Source organism: Pinus tabuliformis, chromosome 5_2 (assembly GCF_031772625.1).
Source record: "Pinus tabuliformis cultivar Carrire ecotype Pingquan chromosome 5_2, CPIR1, whole genome shotgun sequence".
Lineage (NCBI taxonomy): Eukaryota > Viridiplantae > Streptophyta > Pinopsida > Pinales > Pinaceae > Pinus > Pinus tabuliformis.
In genome coordinates this window covers 142,740,218-142,760,416 of record NC_142306.1, presented here as the reverse complement: position 1 = coordinate 142,760,416, position 20,199 = coordinate 142,740,218, and positions in this window count along the sequence as shown.

The following is a 20,199-nucleotide window of genomic DNA, read 5'->3' as shown; positions in this document are numbered from 1 at the left end:
CTTGATCAGGGGTAGACATAGCTTCCATGGTATCTGCATCAAGCTGAGAGATGGACATACGGGAGGAAGACTGACTACATGATGTGGTGGAATTACCTGGTGCATCAACATGAGAAAGAAGGTTCACATACGCATCATATGGAATGGTAGACGACGAGCTAGTAGATGGAGGATCTACAAATGTTGAGACCTGGGATTCTGTCAAAAGAGGTTGGATAGAAGCGCATGCAGAAACCTTCGAAAGGTTTGTCTACGAGGAACTCAAAGATGACGACAGGTTGTAGTGTTTTCTTCTCAATGATTTTCTTCTCAATGATGTATGAAAAGAACCCACTTAAGATTGTGGATGACAAACAATCTCAACAATATAAATGACTGCTAAACATTGTAGATCTGCAACAATTGATAGAAACAAAACCTGCCAAAGTCTGGATCTATGCCACAATCATAGTTAAACAACAAAAAGAAAGAGTAATAACTCCAATCATCCAATGGAAATGAGATATGTAAAGAATAATTTTATTATAACACCTATGAAGGGAACAAATAAATGTTACCAGCCCCCCTCCGTGGTATGGGTTCTTGGCTATCCTCAAACGTCTTCAACTTGTGTAGAGTCTCTCTCCTCTCTAATGCATAAACCCAACAAAAATATGGTGTGTGACAATGAAAATAATCAGAGTTACAACAATGGGTGCAACAATGAAAATAATCAAAAGTGAATAATGAATGGAAAACCCTTCTATTTATAACAAAATATTGAGTTATCCTCGAATAATGAGCAATAAAAAAATATTATTGATCCCATTCTTGGAATAACCACTTGGAATATTTTATTATATTTGGTTAGGAAGGAAAAAGTATTTAAACTTTTATTTAGAAATAATAAATAAATAAATGGTTTATTTATCATCTTAAGGAATCAGTTAAGGAACAATAAACAAATAAGGATTTATTTAATTATTCCTAAGGGATTTAGTCAATAACAAAGAATAATAAATAATTAGTGATTAATTAATTATTCTTAGAGAAAAATAAGTAAATAATGATTTATCTGTTTATTTTTCATGTTTGGGTCAAATTTGACAAGGAATAATAATAAAACAATGGTTTAATTACTTTTTCCTAGAAGAAAATAAAATAAATAGTGATTTATTTAATTATTCTTCATGGGTTTAACTATAAATTACTTAACAAAGGTGGTTTATTAGGTAATTTCTCACAGTGAAAACAATTTTACTATGGTAAAATTGGCTTTACATGGTGTACTTCGATCCATCTAGTAAATTAGGCTAGATGATACATTTTTTGGTGATAACACCAAGCAATATTGGCATCTGAATTAGGACCACAAACAAGGTTTTTTGAAGGACAAGAAGCACAGTTGTTAGGGATCGATCTAAGGGTTTTTAGTCTATGTTAAAAAGAGTTTTGCATGACCATTTCTGTCACAAATATAAAGAGTAGCGTGTTAACTTGATGAAGTCTATATGAATCATCTCAAAGAGTGTACAATATGAGCCTTGGTCCTATTGAATAGACATTGAAGGCATTTGCGATATCTTCAAAGATTGTAATCATGGATAGATCACTTATAGAAGGAAAGGGAAGAAAAGAGAAACCTCTAAATTAGTGACAAAAAGATCATCTTCAAGGATAGAACACTTGGGAGAATTTGAACCAATTAATGCCACAATATTCACATTAGAAATTTGATGTATGAGATAATTTTTTCTTATGTTCAAGTTGTTATACAAGGAGAAACACTGATTTTGGTAGTTGACATAGTTTGGCACTTCATATGAAGCATACATCAATAGTAAAGGTTTTTATTGAATATCATTGTAACAGGGTAATTTTCCCTAATATGGGAGCCCACCATTATTATTTTCTATTGTTATATTTTCAGGGTGGTAAGGTGGTGCTAGGGAAAGTTGAAGCTTGCAGGGTGTTGGAGCATCCTTTCAGTTGAAGCTGATAAAACCACGGAGTTGGAGCATCCTTCTAGTTGGAGCTGGTAAAAATAGGGTGTTGGAGCCTTCTTTCAAGAGTGAGAGCTTCCTGATAAATTGAATGATTTTCTACAGTACTAGGAATTTATAGCTTCCCTTTTAGATGGAGCTGAGAAATACTGTACTCATAATTTATATTAGAAAAGCATTCATTGGCTTTTCTCCAAGAAGGGTTTCGACGTAAAAGTTTATTGTGTACTACACTTTTGATGTGTTGATGATTTATGTTATGATATGTCGTTAAAGCTATTAAATTTAATAATTAACTAATTGAAGTGAAATATTGATTCACCCCCTCTTATTATCTCCAACAATTGGTATCAGCGCAGGTTCCTTTATAAGCAGTATAACCTCTGGAAGGGAGATCATGGATTGCACCAAAAATGGAATTCCACTATTTGATGGAAAGAAATATGCATTTTGGAGTGGAAGGATGAAATCATATGTGAAATCACATGGATTTTAGGTCTGGCAATATGTAATAAGTGGATACAAAGAACCGACTACTCCTCCAACAAATGATGCTAGTAAGAAGCTCAACAAAATTAATGCAAAAGCCATAAATGCTATTTTAAGTGGTATAATAGGTTCAATTTATGTTAAATTAATGTGTTGCACATCTACAAAAGAAGTTTGGAACAAGCTTCAGAGCATAATTAAGGGGATAAGAAAGTTAAGGAAGTCAAGGAGGCTAAGATTTATACCTTCACAGGACAATTTGAGCAGTTGAAAATGAATGAAGATGAAATTATTGTAGCCTATTTTATCTGGGTTGATGAAATAGTAAATGCCATGAATGGATTGGGAGAACTAATAAAAACAAGGTAATTGTTTGAAAGTTACAAAGATCTCTTGCAATGAGTGTAACAACCCTTGGTTAAAAGTTCATGTAATAAAAGTTAATAAAGGAAAAATAATACCACGGTTAAGGGACACTTATTCCAAGCTGAATGTTGGGCAAAGATATCCTAATGGGCATCACTGGATGTGTTTATGGCTAAGGGAAATTGGAAAAGGCAATGGATAAGGCATTAAAAAGGCAAAAAATGTATTTTGGCACATTTATTTACAAAAATAAAGGAAAATAGGAGAAAAGGAAGGTTAAAGGTCACAGGTTGCATGTGAGGAGGAAATTGAAGGAAAATGATGGAAAATGAAGAAAATAGAGGCCTAATTGATAAAAAGGTTTCTGACGATCAGTTCATGGCTTTTGTCAGTTCAGTTTTGGAGCTCTCTCATTATTTTGTCTCTCTCACTCTTGGACACTTAGAGTTTTCGTGGAGAATTCTAGCTTTGGAGAAAGGAAGGGAAAAGAAAGCAAAGGAAGGACAAGGAAAGGAAAAGAAAGGAAAGAAAAGATCAAGAAAGGAGGAGAAGGATCAAGAAGCTTCAACAAGAATACTTGTAGGTGACATATTGCATGTGTGATTTCCTAGCTGGTTTTGACATGCATGACTTTGCATGCTGGTATATGGTTCTGTTGCTGTCAGTGGCATGGTTTTGCCGGGTTATGATAGTGGTTTTCAACCTTGTCTTGCCTTTTTCTGGATAGACATGGTGTGATGGGGTTGTTTTCTCAGTTTTGAGCTTTCTAATTTCCATATGGTTTCGGAATTCGAGGTAGAGGTGGTCTTAGGAAAATTCCCAAAGGCCTAGGAATCCCTTGACTGGTTTTTGTGGGATACACAATAAAGCCTAAGGGTGGTGTCTTGGTTTAGGGCCTAGTGATACAGTGTGGATTGCGTTAAAGTCTGAGAGACAAGGAGATGAAAAATTCCTCAAGGATAGTGATGGAGTTCGAAGACATTCCAAACTTGGTTTGGTTTTGTGATCTTGGTGCCAGTTTTGGTGAGATCACAATTTGGTGAGGGCGGAGGTGGTTTAACCTCTGGATTCCCTTATTTGTTTTTGGATTTGTTTATCCATGAGATTACACATTCATTAGTGGAATATGGCACGTGGGTGACTGGCTGAAAGAAATATTTGGTTCAACCATATCTATGGTCAGGTGGTATGTGGAAATTCTGAACCTGGTCTACTCTTGCCTATGTTTAATAAAAGCTAAGTTCTCTTTATTTTTCACTTTTTATTATGCGGCCTTAATAAATGTTATCGAATTTTTATTTGCATGGTTTAATGCTGGTTATAAGCATAGTTATGTGACCGGTTATAGTCATGGTTATTTCATGCATTTACTTGTAACTGAAAGGATAATGGATGTAAGACCTAATTGATGTCAAAAAAATTAAAGGAAGAGGTGGTGATCCTTCTTGTCAAGTCTCACATGAGTTATCAATAATTTCTTCTCTGTCTTGTATTCATGTCATATAGATTACATTGATGCCAAGTGTTTGACATAATGTCAGTTTCGGTTGGGGATGGTCAGGCCTAGTCTTGGATCTAGTGTTGGCTTACAAGTCTTATTATCATGTAATTTATGGATTTTGAAAGATACAAGGGTTTCCGGGTAGTGACATAGATTTTGGGCTTGAAAAGTGGCACAAATCCCAGAGTCACAAGCACAAGTCTGAGGAGAAAAGTTCCGAGACACACACATGCCTTGTTCTGCGAGCGTCTGGAGCCTCCTAGATGCACCCTTATCCATATCAATGGAGAGTCCAGGGGTTTAATGGTCTAAAACTCAGTGGGACCCAAAGATTGGTCATGGGGATGACTGGGAATCCTATAGCAGATATAGAATGTCTGTGTTGTGGGTTTCCACCGATTCCATTTCCTTAATTGACAAATAGGGAGTCAAATCATATCATAGTAACTTCTCGTCACATGTTTACCCTGGTTGGTCGGTTACTTGGGTAGACGTGGGAGGAGGGTGTTATAGAGTGGTATAAGAGCATGGTTCACCCCTCAAACTAGATGGGATGTGTATTGATCATGCATTCACATTGTTTGCATATGTGTTTCTTGTGTTGTGAGACAATGTGCTTGTTGTATTTGTATGGTATGGGTTATGGTTGCAGTGAGGTCGCCATGGGAAGTTGATGGTGTTGTTGTGGAGTGTGTTGTCATGAGTGTATGGTTGATTATGCATTATTTATGCACGTTAGTATTCACATGTGGTCAAGTGTACAATGATGTGGTGGTTGTTGTCATGCATGAGGTCATGGTATGTGTAGTTGATATGGTCATGCATTGATGACTGGAATCTAGATAGAATGATGGTTATATGGTTATATGCTTATGTGTTATATTTCTATATGTTGTCATGATTATGTTATACATGTATTACACTGATTTGTTGATCTTGCAGACGAGGTATCCTCCCTAAATTATGCTAAGGTACGTTGGTTTATTGTGATTTGGTTTAGTTGACATGATATACCTTGTAGGAAAAATATAAAAGATGACTAGCAAGATGGTAGACTACAGTTCTCGAGACTCTCCCTATGGATCAGATGAGTAATGTGGTGTTGGGAATTCTTCTGATTTGGCAGACACATTGAGAAGCTTAAAGGCAGAAATAAGGAGTTGTAAGGCAGAAAATGACAGAATCATATACGCACATGAGAAACAAGCAGATGTAAATGTAGTGATACTTCAGAGTTTGTGATAATAGCAGGAACATGGACCACTTTGGATTAGCCATGAGCAGGAGGACAAAACTAATGGGGCATATGGAAGCAGGTCTCATGGTGAGTATAGGTCATATAGAGAGGACACGATCAAAGATGGAAGGTTCTTGGACACTTCAGATAGGAGGGGTGATAGACACAGGTACTATTCTAGTTCTGGTTCTAACAAGCATTATGATCGTCATCGTTATCATCCTTATAGGAGGAGTGACAAGGGATATTTTCTGGAGGAGTTTAAGAAAGTCAAGTTGCCTACATTTGATGGAGAGATGAATAAGTCATAAGATGCTGAGGCATGGTTGCTTGGGTTGAAGAAATTCTTCAGATTACATAGCTATATAGAGAACATGAAAGCAAAGATAGCCACTTTTAGTCTTAAAGGGAAAGAAAATATCTGGTGGGAGGATGTGAAGAATGTTAAAGGTATTCAGGAGGATGACTTGACTTGGAATGAGTTTGAGAGGCTCTTCAAGAAGAAGTATTTGTCAGAAAGGTACTATGATGACAGAGCTAAGGAGTTTTATGAGTTACAGATGGGTTCCTCTAGTGCAGGTAAATTCTCGGTGTGGACACAGACAATTCCTCTAACTCGAGAGAGAGGGTCTAGCCACAAACAAAAAATCTATGGAAAACTTCCTTAAGCTAGAATCAAATAAGAGGGACTACCTCTTAGAATGCTATTTCACTTGGTGATGATCCTGCTTCCTTACTCCAGCTACTTTTCGTTTCCTTCCTTCGAATACCTGAAACAAGCAAACAAACAACAACAACAAACATGATAACATACAAATTGCATTCATCCTACTTAACAGGTCAAGGGACATTATGCCATCAAATGTAGGATAACACTTTCATGTAGGAAATCAATCAATAGTAGTATTCATATAAGTTCAGAAAGAGATTACAACCAATGCCTTGATGTTGCTGGTCTCCTACAACGTATCCGAATTCCCAGACTTTTGCTAGCCTCATGGATAGCCCCAACAATGGAAGTTTTAAGGCTTCTTCCCTTTAGTCTCAAACCAAGCCAAACACACTATTCTCCCTCACATAAACTAGAGAGCTACAGGCTATAATATCTTGCTAGTTATTCAAGCTCCAAAAATACTAAGACTGAAAAACTAGTTTAGCTTGTAAAACGAGGGGTTTATATAGCTTGGACGGAGGGGAGATGGTTCCTCTTATCATGGGAGAAGGCCTTATATTTTGGGTTTGTTCCATCCTAATAGGAAAAACGAGTCCAAACTGACTTCTTTGGCTCCATCCAACCCAACCATCTACCAGACTTCCATTATGAAGCTTCTAGACCTAGAAGCTTCGACTCCATATTTAAAAAAATTGCCAAAAGAAGATCTGTGCGACTGAGAAAACGATCAGTAGCGCCATATGACGCTAGTCCTGGTTTTAATCTCTGCAAATTGGCACGAGGAGGAAACGGGTCATTAGCGCCGGTCTTGTAAACTGGGGTAAAAGGAAGATTATTGGGAAATGATGCAAAAGGGAATTGTTCTGCTCATGAAGAGGGACATACTGGGAGTTTCTTCACAATGGGGAAGCATGAAGGGGCCACTATAGAGGTCCTCCAGGATCGTGGTATGGGGAATATAGGGATAATGACAAAATGGTATGTAACAGATGCCCCCTAAAGTGTGAAGGCCAACTAGAGTGAGGGGTGAAATGCTTTACAAGTAGATGCGGGGAACTAGAGTCTGTCATCAGAAAACCTGCAAGCAAGCATAGATACATATACATCACTGAAAACTTTGTCAAATGATACATGAATCGTGGTATCAATGCAACCATCCTGAGAAAGATCATGTAAATGGATCTAATTCATGGGCACAACTATCCAATAGAGAGGATCATATTGAAACCAAGGTATGGTCGTAGCCATCGAATAATGAGAAGGATTACATATAACAACTCATGGTATGGTTGCAACCATCCATTTGAAAGAGACAAGTATACCATCATGATAATGTCACATCGCCTTGTAACCTGGACTTGTGTAATTTGAGCCCAGGGTTTTGCTCTCCAACACAACCTGATCAAAGTACAAATCCTAACATGTGAATGAATGTGTTGAAGTCGAACATGCTAGAAAGTCGCTTGATTACTGGTCAATGATGTGAACTATTAACAAGCGCGAGAGAAACCACCAATAATGAAAATGGCTCTCAAGGTATTAACAACACAATCCACGAAATGTGAATAAAGGAACTGAAGTCGAACAACCATGAAATCACCTGATTGAAAGCCAATGATGTGAACTTGTTGTTGAGTGCGAAGAACTTGCCATTAGAGCATGAAAGCTCTAAGGTATTGGAAGGGAGTCTCTCGGCCAGCTTCCTGGATAATGAGTTGAAGTTGATAGGAAGCGACTGTGTCGAAGGAGGGCCATGATGTATCCCACATCATCGACACGAGACAAAGGGATGCAATGATTTCAGATGATATAGAGAATCAAGAGTAAATGTAACTGCAGAAGGACTAACTCTTGAACATATCGGCAACACGACTCTGGAGTTTGGCAGCTTTTGGATCCATAGGGTCGATGGTCATGACGACGTGGCAGAGATCAAATGGAAGGAAAAAACGAACGGCCCAACCCAGGAAGGTCAATGATGAAGGGAGGATATCCCAACCTGACACGAAGCAGAAAATGTCATGTTCAAGAGTGAGCTGCCAACACAACTGATAGAATTTCGCATTTTCCCCCACCATTCCTGGCAGGTACCCCAATTATTTTTTAATCATAAGCTTGAAGGGGATAACATGTGCTTGAAATGTAAGTTCATCCTTCAGATGAATCCGACCTAGTAAGTTTAATGAGACCTAGGAAGGAGAAACTCATGTTCGTCATGGTGACAAATCCGATGTCGTTTAATGTTTTAACGAGTCCGACAAAGGTGTAACTCGGTATCTTTTTCATGTTTAGAGAGTTTGAAAAAGACACGAAAAAGAAAACTTCACATGGTCCCTTTTCGTACATTTATGTCTCTCAAGCTCGAAAAGGTAGAAAACGATACTTGAGAGAACCGCTTGACCATTTCAATCAAGGAGTACCTTTTTTGTAAATAGTTTATCGCAGCCCAAAATGGGGTAAACATATATTGGGTAAACAACATTTCACAACCCTTAACGAGTTCAAAACGATAAGAGCTCAGCAATATTTTCATGTTTAAAGAGTCGGAAAAGAGATTAAAAGCGGACCCCCCATTTTAATTCTCTTTTACAAGTTAAAAAGGGAAAAATACTTGTCGATCTTTTCATTTGAGTTTTATGAGTCGAGAAAAGAGCTTAAACGTGACTCCAATACCATTATCAGTAATCTTTCACCTATCGCTACATAAAAGGTAAATGCATTATCCAATTTCTAAGGTAAAAATAGGTTAAAAAATACTTTTAAAACCCTCATATTTCATGAAAAATGAATAAGAGGAGGAAAAAGTAAATAATTTTTACCATTTTACCTTTTTACCTTGTGTGGAGAACTTTTCACCCATTTGTGCCCTAGATTTTTAGGAGCAGATTGCGGGAGATCTGGGAGGCCATTCGATGATCCGTCAGTTGCAGGTAAGAGCCGAGACCTTTAGCTTCATTTTAATGCTTATTTTTCCTATTTTAAACCATTCTTTTAGATTTATTGAGGAGGATTTAGCGAAAAAAAGTACCCTCGGTTGGCGCGATTTTTAGGCACGGAATCACGCTGATCGAGGGTTATTAACTTTGTGAATCACGCCATTGGCGCTACTATTTTTTAAAAAGTCGCACAACCGCCATGAACACAAAATTTTCAATTTTTTTTCCCAGTTTTCTTTGATTTTATCCAAATTTCTTTAGCAAAGGATGATTTTTGACTTGATTTTATGGCTTTTGCAAGGAAAACATAGCGAAAAATGGTTGATTGGAGGGAATGCAAGCATGAGGACATTGATTTACATGCAATGGCAAACCTAAATTTCTTGAATGCCCTAAGGAACTGTGGGATCCTCAAATTAGTCCTCACACTAGGTCTTTGGGCTCAACCCGAATTGTTGCAGTACTTGATCAGTCTTTGGGATGTCAATCAGGAAGTTTTTATGATCCAGGACCAAGAACTGGAGTTGGAAACTTCTGACATTTATTTCATCACTAGACTATCCTGAAGAGGGGAACCAGTCAATTTATATGGGTCGAGGCCTATTGGGGCAAGTGTGAACATGTCGCTTGCGAAACATTGCCCAAAATCACTAAAATCAAAGAGCAGCAAGATAGAGATCATGAATGTTCAGGATTTTATGCTGAAAGTGTTGCTGTTGACCATAAATAGAGTGGTTGGGGCTCAGGCACAACATGAGTCCAACAAGTCCAAGTTTCAGTATGCTATAGACTGTATGACACCGACTATCTTCAATTGGGCAGAAGCCATGAAGGTAAACATGAAGCACCAGCTATCCAAAGCCAAGGCAGGAAACCTGAAGCAGTTCTGCTATGGTTCCGTTCTAGTGACCTTCTTTTTGGAGCAAATCCCGCTATTTCACTACCAGCTTGCTGAGGTGAATCCGCCATTGCCACGAGACCCACGGATGGTTTGTTGGAGTGCACTGATGCCTAGAATCATCGGGGGCCAACATATGTCATATAAGCCCGCCTTCTTTTCGTGGCTATGGTGGAAGCTGATCGTAGTAGAGGATTGGCCTTATAGCAGTACCGACTTCCGCGACGATCTAGATATGCCGCTCCCAGAGGGAGAAGATTATGACGATGGAGGTAAAAACAATATATATATATATATATATATATATATTGTTTTTGAAATACATGGATTCATGACATTTCGATTTTGTAAATGCAGATGTGGGACCCGTGATTTCCAGGCGCATTGCTCGACAATTTGATATCGCTCCTTATCAGGAAGGAAGTGATAATGAGGAGGAAATTGTGCGGAACCTCGAGGGATCAACCAGAGATATACCAGAGTTTGCCCGGGTGGGTGAAATTCCACGTCAATATCAGAGGCACATAGTGGGGGTATCAGACCAGATCCACCGACTACTGACTCATGTAGTTCAAGTAGTTACATGCTATCATGAGCACAATGCCAAGTAGTCCATAGGATTAGCATTTTACATTTTTGAGGCCTACGAGCCATGGATGTATTTGAACACATATATTATTTTTTGGGGTTTTGATGTATGACACTCAAACATTATATATATATATATATATATAGATATATATAGATATATGCTATATTTCCTTGCTTACTATGGTACAAATGTTTTTTTGTTTTTCACATGTTTCGCAAATGTCTATCCAACACATAATTAGCTAATGCATCTGTCAATGTATTCATATGCCTAGGAATATGATGATATGTAATGTAATCAAAATTTCTCTCCAATAGACGAATACGCAAATACATTCTCAATATCTTAGGGTTTTTGATGGAACATTTACCATTGAGTTGAAGAACAACAAGTTGTGAATCAAGGTTGACAACCAATTCCCGGATGTCAAGAGAAATATCTTTTGACAACAATTCGATAACTGTGTTATACTCAACAATGTTATTAGTTGTTTGACCTAAAAAAATACCTTGAAGATCAATCAACTCACCATGGGGGTCATAAATGGCCCATGTTGCGGATGATAGATTCTGGGTACTATGGCAAGCACCATCAGCGAAACTGATGTGAGGAGACACAGACATCTGCAAAGTAGGTAAAAACATAATAAGCAGGAAAGCTGCTTGAAAAACAACACACCAAACCACACTACACAAAAATGAATAACACACTATTATACAAAAGTAGTCATGCAAGATGACTTAGGCATAGTACTTGTTGAGATAAAGCCCATTACGGGGCTTGTCTAAGATAATCAATTAGGTCATAAGCCCCTTTCTGTAACACAGATTTGACAATGTAGGGCCCATGCCACATGGGTTCGAACTTACCGGCCCCCAACTTAGCATTAGCCCGATCATATAGAAGAACCAAATCGCCCTAAAAAAAACTCGAGGAGAGACAGACTGACCAAAATGGGACTTGACCCGCTTTTTCTACGCTTTGATTACCAAAGCAGCAAGATGGCGAGCATCATCCAGTTGTTCTAAATACAAGAGGTGCTCCTCTTGAGGTGAGGTCTCGGGGAGAAGTTTGATAGCCAGCTTGAGTGAGGGAATTTCGCACTCAATCGATAAAGTCGCTTCCAAACCGTAGACTATCTGGAATGGTGTGAATCCAGTTGCGTCTTTGGTCAAGGTTTGGTAAGCCCACAAATTTGAAAAGAGCTTGAGATGCCAATTTGACTTGTGCATCCCAATGGTGCGTTGAAGCATTGTAACCAAGAATTTGTTCGCAGCTTCAACTTGGCTATTGGCCTGAGGGTAATATAGGGTTGAGCCATCATGGCGCAAGCCCAATGTAGAAGTCAGCTCAGTGATCGTGGCGCAAGTCCAATATAGATGTTAGCTCAGGAATCATGTAATCTTGAAAATGGGAGCCATGGTCGGTGACAATGGCCTGAGGCACTCCAAACTTGGAAATAACGTGATTGAAAATAAATTGAGTTGTCGTTTTACTGTCCGCAGTATGTAGGCATCGCTTTGGCCCATTTGGTGAAATAATCCATGGCAACGATAATATAAGCATGTGCCCCAGTCGAACGAGGGTTACATGTCATATAGTCGATGCCCCATTTGGCAAAAGGACCAATGGTAATAACGGGGTGTAGGTGAGCGGGTGGGGCGCACATTTTTCGCTGATAAATTTGGCACTCATGGCATTTGCGAACAACAAGGATGCAATCCTTGAAGATGGAGGGCTAGAAATAACCAGCGCGAAGTATTTTTTGAGCAGTATCATATCCAAACAAATGACCACCACATGTGCCAGAATGGCAGTCATTCAAGACTCTCTCAGCCTCCTCGAGAGTGAGACAACGACGAAGAATTGAATTGACACCGATGTGGTATAAAGTATCTCCAATGATATGGTAAGGTTGGGATTGATGCCGAATGCATCGGCGATCATCCTTGGTCAATGCAGACCAGAAGGTGGATGTCTGGAGATACACGATGATATCACCGTACCAGGGGTCGAGAGTGCTAATCAGGAAAAGAGTCTTGTCCGGGAGCTGCTCATCAGCACCAGCAGGAAGAGAAGTAGAGGGAAGGGAGAAAATCAACTCAACGAAGACCAGTGATTTCTTAGATTTGGCAATAGTGAACACCAAATCGAATTCTTGGAGGATGAAAATCCACTTAGAATACTTGCCCCCTAGCAACTGATGAGTCAGGATGTAGGTCATGGGGTTGCATTCGGAAATCACAGTGGTAGTGCGGAGGAGAATGTAATGCCAAAAGCACTGAACAACCTATACAGTAGCCAAAGCCAACTTCTCAATGTGAGCATAATGCATCTCGGTGTCGAGGAGATTGTGACTGAGGTAGTAAATAACATGTTCATTGACTGTGTCATCGTCCTGTACCAGCACCATAGCAATGGTACTAGAGGCTGCAACTAGATAGAGGAAGTAATCGCGATGATAATTTGGAGGGTGCAGCAAAGGAGCATTTACGCGGACAACTTTTAGTTCATCAAAATAATTTTGGGCAACCTCATCCCAAACAAATGGTGTTCCTTTCTTGATCAACCGGGTGAACCTTGAAGCAAGCTCAACATAGTTCGATACGAGATGACGAAGGAAATTTGCTTTTCCCTGCAAACTCTGTAGTTGATGTAATGAAGATGGAGGGGTTAAATTAACAATGGCATCGACTTTAAGAGGATCAAGGTGAATGATTTCTTTCAAAACGATAAAGCCAAGGAGTCGTATGGATTCGACGCAGAAGACACATTTATGCAGATTCAGCCAAATGTTGTAGTGCCTACAACGAAGAAATTTTTTCTGAAGATGATTAGGATGATCATGGTGCTTACAAGAATGAGTGGGGAGATCATCCAAGTAAGGCTGAATGATGTTTCAAATGTCGTGGAATGTACAAGACATCACTCTCTTAAATGTAGCCCCAACATTCTTAAGGCCAAAAGGGAGCTTCTTATATGTGAAGGTCTCCCACAAACAGATAAAGGATGTCTTATCTTGATTAGTCGATGAAATGTTTATATGGTTGTAACCAGAAAAACCATCCATAAAGGAAAATAATTCACTCCCAGTGCATTCATCAATGATTTGATCAATGAAGGGAGTGGGGTAATTATCCTTTGGACATGCACGATTGAGATCACGATAATCGACGCAAACATGAATAGTGCCTTGTTTCTTTGTCACAAGTACAATATTCGACACCCAATCTGTAAGAGGGATTGAATAAATAAATCCAACTTTAAGAAGTTGTTCAACTTCACCCTTGATGGCGGCCACTTTTCTAGGGTGCACTGGATGAAGCCATTGGCAAACGGGCTTCGCATGAGGGTAAGTCGGAATTTCGTGCACAACTATACTTGGGTCAATGCCGAGCATTTCTTCATACGACCACGCAAAAACATCCCAGAACTCTTGGAATAGAGGAGTATAGAGCTTGATTTCATCTGGAGAACAAGTTACCCCGATATGGACATTTTCAACGATACCGTGCTTAACAGAAATATCAATCGACATCGTTTGGGTAATGTTACCCATGTTCCATTCCAACCAAACTTCATGAGTCATGATCAACATCTGAAGTGGTAGGGTCAGGAATTGAGAAGAGAACTTCTCAAGACAAGTAGACATGATTGTTGGGCTAGGCAAGAATGAGGAACAATGATGAGTGTCGTTCCAAGGTACTTCCTCCAGAGACATAACTTCCATGATACTCTCGTCAGAAAGAAAAGTCTCGGCTAAGGGATCAGGAGATTCTGAAGAACCAAGCCACAGGGATTGAGAATATGTATCGAGAGATGTTCTCGAAACAGGATGATCAAAGGAAATTGAAGTTGAGGCCGAAACAATATCCACATAGTTAATTTTGGCGGGACTTGATGGCATAACCTCGCCCCATGTATCTACAAGATCGAGTGAGGGAATGACCCAAGGATCATATTTGACCGAGATCACGTTGACAGAGGCAACATGAGGAGGTGGGAGCAGAAAAATACCCATCAAGGCAGGTTCTTTAAAGAGTCCTGCCCCCACACTCTCATAAGGAGCACCGGTGTGCTTTACATAAGGAACTTTGCCATCTGAGGAGGAAGAGGCAAAGAAGGATAGTTGGTCCACTGTGACTATCTTCCCTTGATGGGGAAAATGAATCATGTGGAAAAGGGAGGAGGCTACATCATGCATGGCATGAGTCCAACTTCGTCTGAGTAGAATATTATAGTTAAGATTAACGTCAAATATCTCTACTTCGACGTGTACTGTCTTGCCCTCCAAGGTAATGGTAAGGTTGGGAAGGACACCGAATGGCCACGAATTGCATCTGTCAAAAGCTTCCAAAGTGTTAGGGGACTAGTTCAGAGTAGGAGAATCAATTTCCTTCCAGCAAGCAACAACAGACGTGATGCTGGTAGAAGCACCTTCATCGATGACAGTCCTATGAATGGTTTTCTCATTTATGATAGCCTGAATGAGAAAGGAAATCTGATGAGGTAAAAGTGGAACGTGGATTTCCAGATCAAAACGTATGAGATTAGAGTCAATTGGATCAATACCCCCAATAGCTGACAGTAATGATTTCTGCTGGGGACAATTTTGAAGGACCTCGAGAGCAAACATAGTTGATGGCTCTTGAGCCAAATCTTCAACAATGTTATAATGTTGAGTGGCTCGAGTGCTTGGATTATATAGGGACTTTCGTAGCACACATCGAGAAGGCGGTCGAATGGCGGAATCAAGATTAGGTCGCTTTATATGGAGAGGACCATAACTAGACAGGGTAGAAGAAGAAGGGGTACCTTCTTTCTCTTTCCCTGCTGTCGGGGTAGGAGTGTGATAATCTTTTGACCTGGTAGCCACGTTAATCGGTGTATTCATCATGAACACTTGTGAACCTGAGGAAGCAGACAACTGAGGTTGGTCTACCATTTGGATCTACTGAGACGGAAAGGGCATAGTGATCCTCCTCACAGATGAGGCATGGATATTTGGGCTTCCCTTGGGAAGCATCACCAGCAAACGGATTAGGAGGGCCTTGTTTCGGGGCATCGGCTTTACCCTTGCCTTTACCTTTCTTCTTACCTTTAGAGGATTTGTCTGCTGCATGAACCTTTGAGGTTTTACCAGGGCCTAGTGAATTGCGAGAGGAATCATTGGAAGCAGTGTTGGAGACCGACTTTTGTTTGGAAGAAGATTTTGTAGGGGTCTGAGCCACTGAACCAATTACTCCATCAACATGAGGTGTAGCCGGAGACTTAGATGATGGTATGGGTGCATTGGGCAGCATATCATATAACGTTCCAAATTGTGAATAGATGAGATCTAGATATTGGGCAAGTGCGATGGCTTGTTCCTCAGTGACGCATCCACCCATAGCAATGTCCTTAGAAATTTTGTTGACGAATGATTTGGTGAACCACTCGTTCAACAACTGATCAACAATCTCAAACTTAATTAGGTGGTGCCCACATCTCCATTCATGGATGTGATTGGAGATGTGGGTCGCAGTGTCTTGCTTGAGCGACGTTAGTAGATGGGTGCTAGTTTCATAGCAAACCGATCAACAACTGATCAACAATCTCAAACTTAATTAGGTGGTGCCTACGTCTCCATTCATGGATGTGATTGGAGATGTGGGTCGCAGTGTCTTGCTTGAGCGATGTTAGTAGATGGGTGCTAGTTTCATAGTAAACCGACAACTGGAAATGTGTGAGAAAGGACATGGTGAGAGTGTTAAAGTCGTGATAGGTATTTCGAGACAACTCAATATACCACTTAGCTGCAGCACCTGTAAGAGTTCGTTGGAAAAGCCGAAGACGAATGAAATCATCAACGTAGGAATTCGAGGAGCACCAGAGGTGATATGTCATCACATGGGCTTGTGGATCCTCTTTCGATTTTCCTTCAAACTTCGGACAATCACTCGGGATCTTGGATGGAACTGGAGGCCAATATGGCGAATGAAGAATTGGATCATTCATGAGCCTAGACACATCTGGAAACTCCAGTGTAGCTAGGAACGATAATTGGGTATTGAAAGGCATTTGAGGTCGATAAGTGGGCCCAGCCGGTGGAACCCATCCTTGATGGTAAGGATTCTGTCCCCATAGTGGAGGGTTTTGTCCATATGGCATTTGATTTTGCCCCCATTGTAGGTTACCTTGCCCGTAGGGAGGATTCTGACCTTGAAAGACTTGAAACTGTCCAGCCATAGGCTACTGATAAGAAACATATGGGTTAAAAGTTTGTTCAGTCTGTTGACCTTGGACATATGGATTTTGCACCTGATGCCCCTGAGCATAAGTATTTGAACCTGTTTCCCCTGGACAAAAGGGTTTTGGACCTGCTGCCCTTGGACATAAGGATTTTGTACCTGCTGCCCTTGGACAAAAGGATTCTGAACCTATTTCTCTTAGACATAATGATTTTGGGCTTGCCGCTGTAGGAATTGACCCAGACCTTGCCCTTACAAAAGTTGACCCTGTTGATATGATTATAAGGGTTGCTGCTGCCGGGTTTACCTTATTGTTGCAAGGGCTGGCCTTGTGGTTGTAAAGGCTGTCCTTGCGGCTGCAGAGGTTAAACTTGCAAGGACATAGGCTGGGAGGATTATTGAACATACTACATCTGCAACTGCATGGTTTGATGCAACTGTTGCAAGGGTTGCCCCTATGGTTGTTGTAGTTGTCCTTGCTGCAATATGGATGGCCCTTACTGCTGCGAAGGTTACCCTTGCTACTGAAAAATCTGTCCCTACTACTGTAAGGGTACTTGAACAGTTCCCAGAGTGACACCTTGAAAGTTCCCAAACTATATCTGGCCATATCCACTAGGCGCGACAGATGGACCAGGATGAACATAATGTCCAGGCTGAGGGACATAAGACAGATTAACCATCGCTTGTGAACCATATGGAACATAAGGAGGTTGGTACTGAACCTGAGCCACATTGGGCTGCTAATACTGGACGTTACTTGACCCAAATGGACCAACATAATTCGGATGTTGGTACTGGACATTACTCGATCCAGCAGGACCAACAGGGTTTGGAATGACACTCGAAGAGGGTTGGCTCATCCCAACCATGTGAGTTTGTACGCCACTCACATTGGTTGTGCCAGACATCATAGAAACATTCAGACTTTCCCCCCAGGCGGTGGCACAACCTGTCCACTTACAGGAGGAATCAAAGAACTAACAGAGACATGACTTAAGACCGTCGGTTGAACACGACAAGTTACTTGGATCGACGAAATAAGAGGATTCAAAATGGTGGGTTTCACTGGAACTAAAGTAACTACATAATGCACAATCGGCCGGAAGGTCAAGTTATGAATGAATAGACCTAAGGTAGGCATAGTGCAAGACGACTAGATATGGTTATGATATAGTGATGAGGCACTAGGCGTACTTGAAACCAATTGAGCTAAAGTCATGTAATTACGTGGTAACTCAGGATGAACACTGGTTGTAATTCTTCTTGTGTAAGGGAAACCTTCAGGAGGGAAAGGATATTCCTGCTCATCGAAAGTGTGTGGAGTGGAAACCTCTGAGTGACCCGAAGAGGAGACTGGGATTTCGCCTTATGATTCCATGGGTGGAAATAAACGACGACAGACGACCAAAGATGTTCGAGGGGATAATTCCAAAGGAATACCCAACTAATTGTACAGACTGTATGGATGTTGCAGTGATATCACAACAGGATCGAATAAAGGATTCAGAGGATAAACAACTAGCCCTAGCTGACCTTCAGAGGTCGGCGGACTCTCAGGAGTTTGGATAGGTTTATCTGGAGATTCCGAGCCAATGTTAGAGAGTGACCTAGTATCCGAGGGAGGGGGAGGATGAGATGACAAAGGTTGAATTCTCAGAACAATTCCAACTTCAACACCTTGGTCCTCAAGTGACTGCGACAATTCAAGAAAAGGCTCCTCATACAATATTTCAGAGAGAGGAGTGGAAGAGGAACTAGGCGAACCTGATGGTTCAGCCACGATGACTTTGTCTCAATTAACAAGAAGAGAAAGATTGATTCCAAGGCTTTTAAAATGTATTTAAAGGTATACTCACGGTGTGGTCTAGAAAAAGACTAATAGGAATGCTATATGATCGTGGGAAACAATTTTTTAAGACACAAAAACAAACTGGTGCTTTTTCATGTTTTAAGAGTCGAGAAAAAAGCAAAGGCGACTCTATCACTTTCGGTTTGAAACGAGATCAAAAGGACAAGAGCTCAGATGATCTTTTATATTTAGGGAGTCAAAAAGATCAAAATCACTACTTAGGATAATCTAGGCAAAAAAGGATTACCAGGTAACCGTGAACTGCAGAATACCTCCTGGCGAACTGAGAAGTACGAGCAGACAATCTCCTTGAATGATGTGTTCGGTGTATCACGTTTACAAGGCGACAGACTCAACATCCTATGTATAAAGGATTGCAACCTAGTGGGGACTCCCTTTATATATGCGACGGTACGGGGAGCACAAGTCCGTACTAACGATGTCTAGTGCCAAAGCAAATGACATCTGCTAGGTTTAAAGACGCTAGAACACGTCTCTAGCCTAGACCTTCTAAATGTGATCGTTAGGTTTCAAATGCGCCTTAGGTTAATCGAATACATTTTAAAGTTTATCTTGAAATTATGTCTCGGTTTTTAGGCCTTCCTGTATGTAGCTAAATGAGACAAGACCCTTTCAATTCGATGAATTGTTTACACTAATGAGAGTATAAAACACAATCAATGCAAAAAAAAAGCAATTGAAAGCAAAAATGACCTTTTCACTACTTCGCTTTTTGAAAACAAAATAATGAAAAACACTTTCTGATTCCTATATTTCCTATCAAACGCACTTCAAGTAGTCCTTTCAATAGTAAAGAGAATTCATTTCTTTTCCAATGCAAATGACGATGCAACTCTAGTCTTCAATGATGCTAGCTAATGTAACATATTGATTCAGCAAACTAGAATTATGTATTTTTCAATGAAATGATAAAATGAATCTTTCACAAACACTTCAATGAAATTTTTTCAAAACAATCAACCTCAAGCAAATGCAAAGCACAAAAGAGAATTCCTTCCAAACTAATGATGCAAAGACTCAACCAAAAACAAGATGAGCAATGTGATCTATGCCTAAAAAGAGACGCTTAATCAACAAACGAAACTTTTCAAACTTGTTAAATGGAAATCAAAGCAACAAAAGGACTAAAAATGAAATGCAAGGAGCAACTTAACCAACAACTTGACTTGCTGAGCACACAAACAACTGAATGGATGATGACCTAGATGCCCTAGGGCCACAAACCATCCAAGGACTCAAGAAACCAAGTAAAGAAAAGGAACCAAACAAGCACATAAACCAAGCTAATGAAGCTTTTAGTCAAGGAGAACACATGCAGAACAAGTTAAGAGGCAGAAATCAATAGGGCAAGACACATTGGTTATGATCTAGGGGAAACCCTGATCTTCACCTACAGGAATTGGCGCGACTGCCTAACTGAAA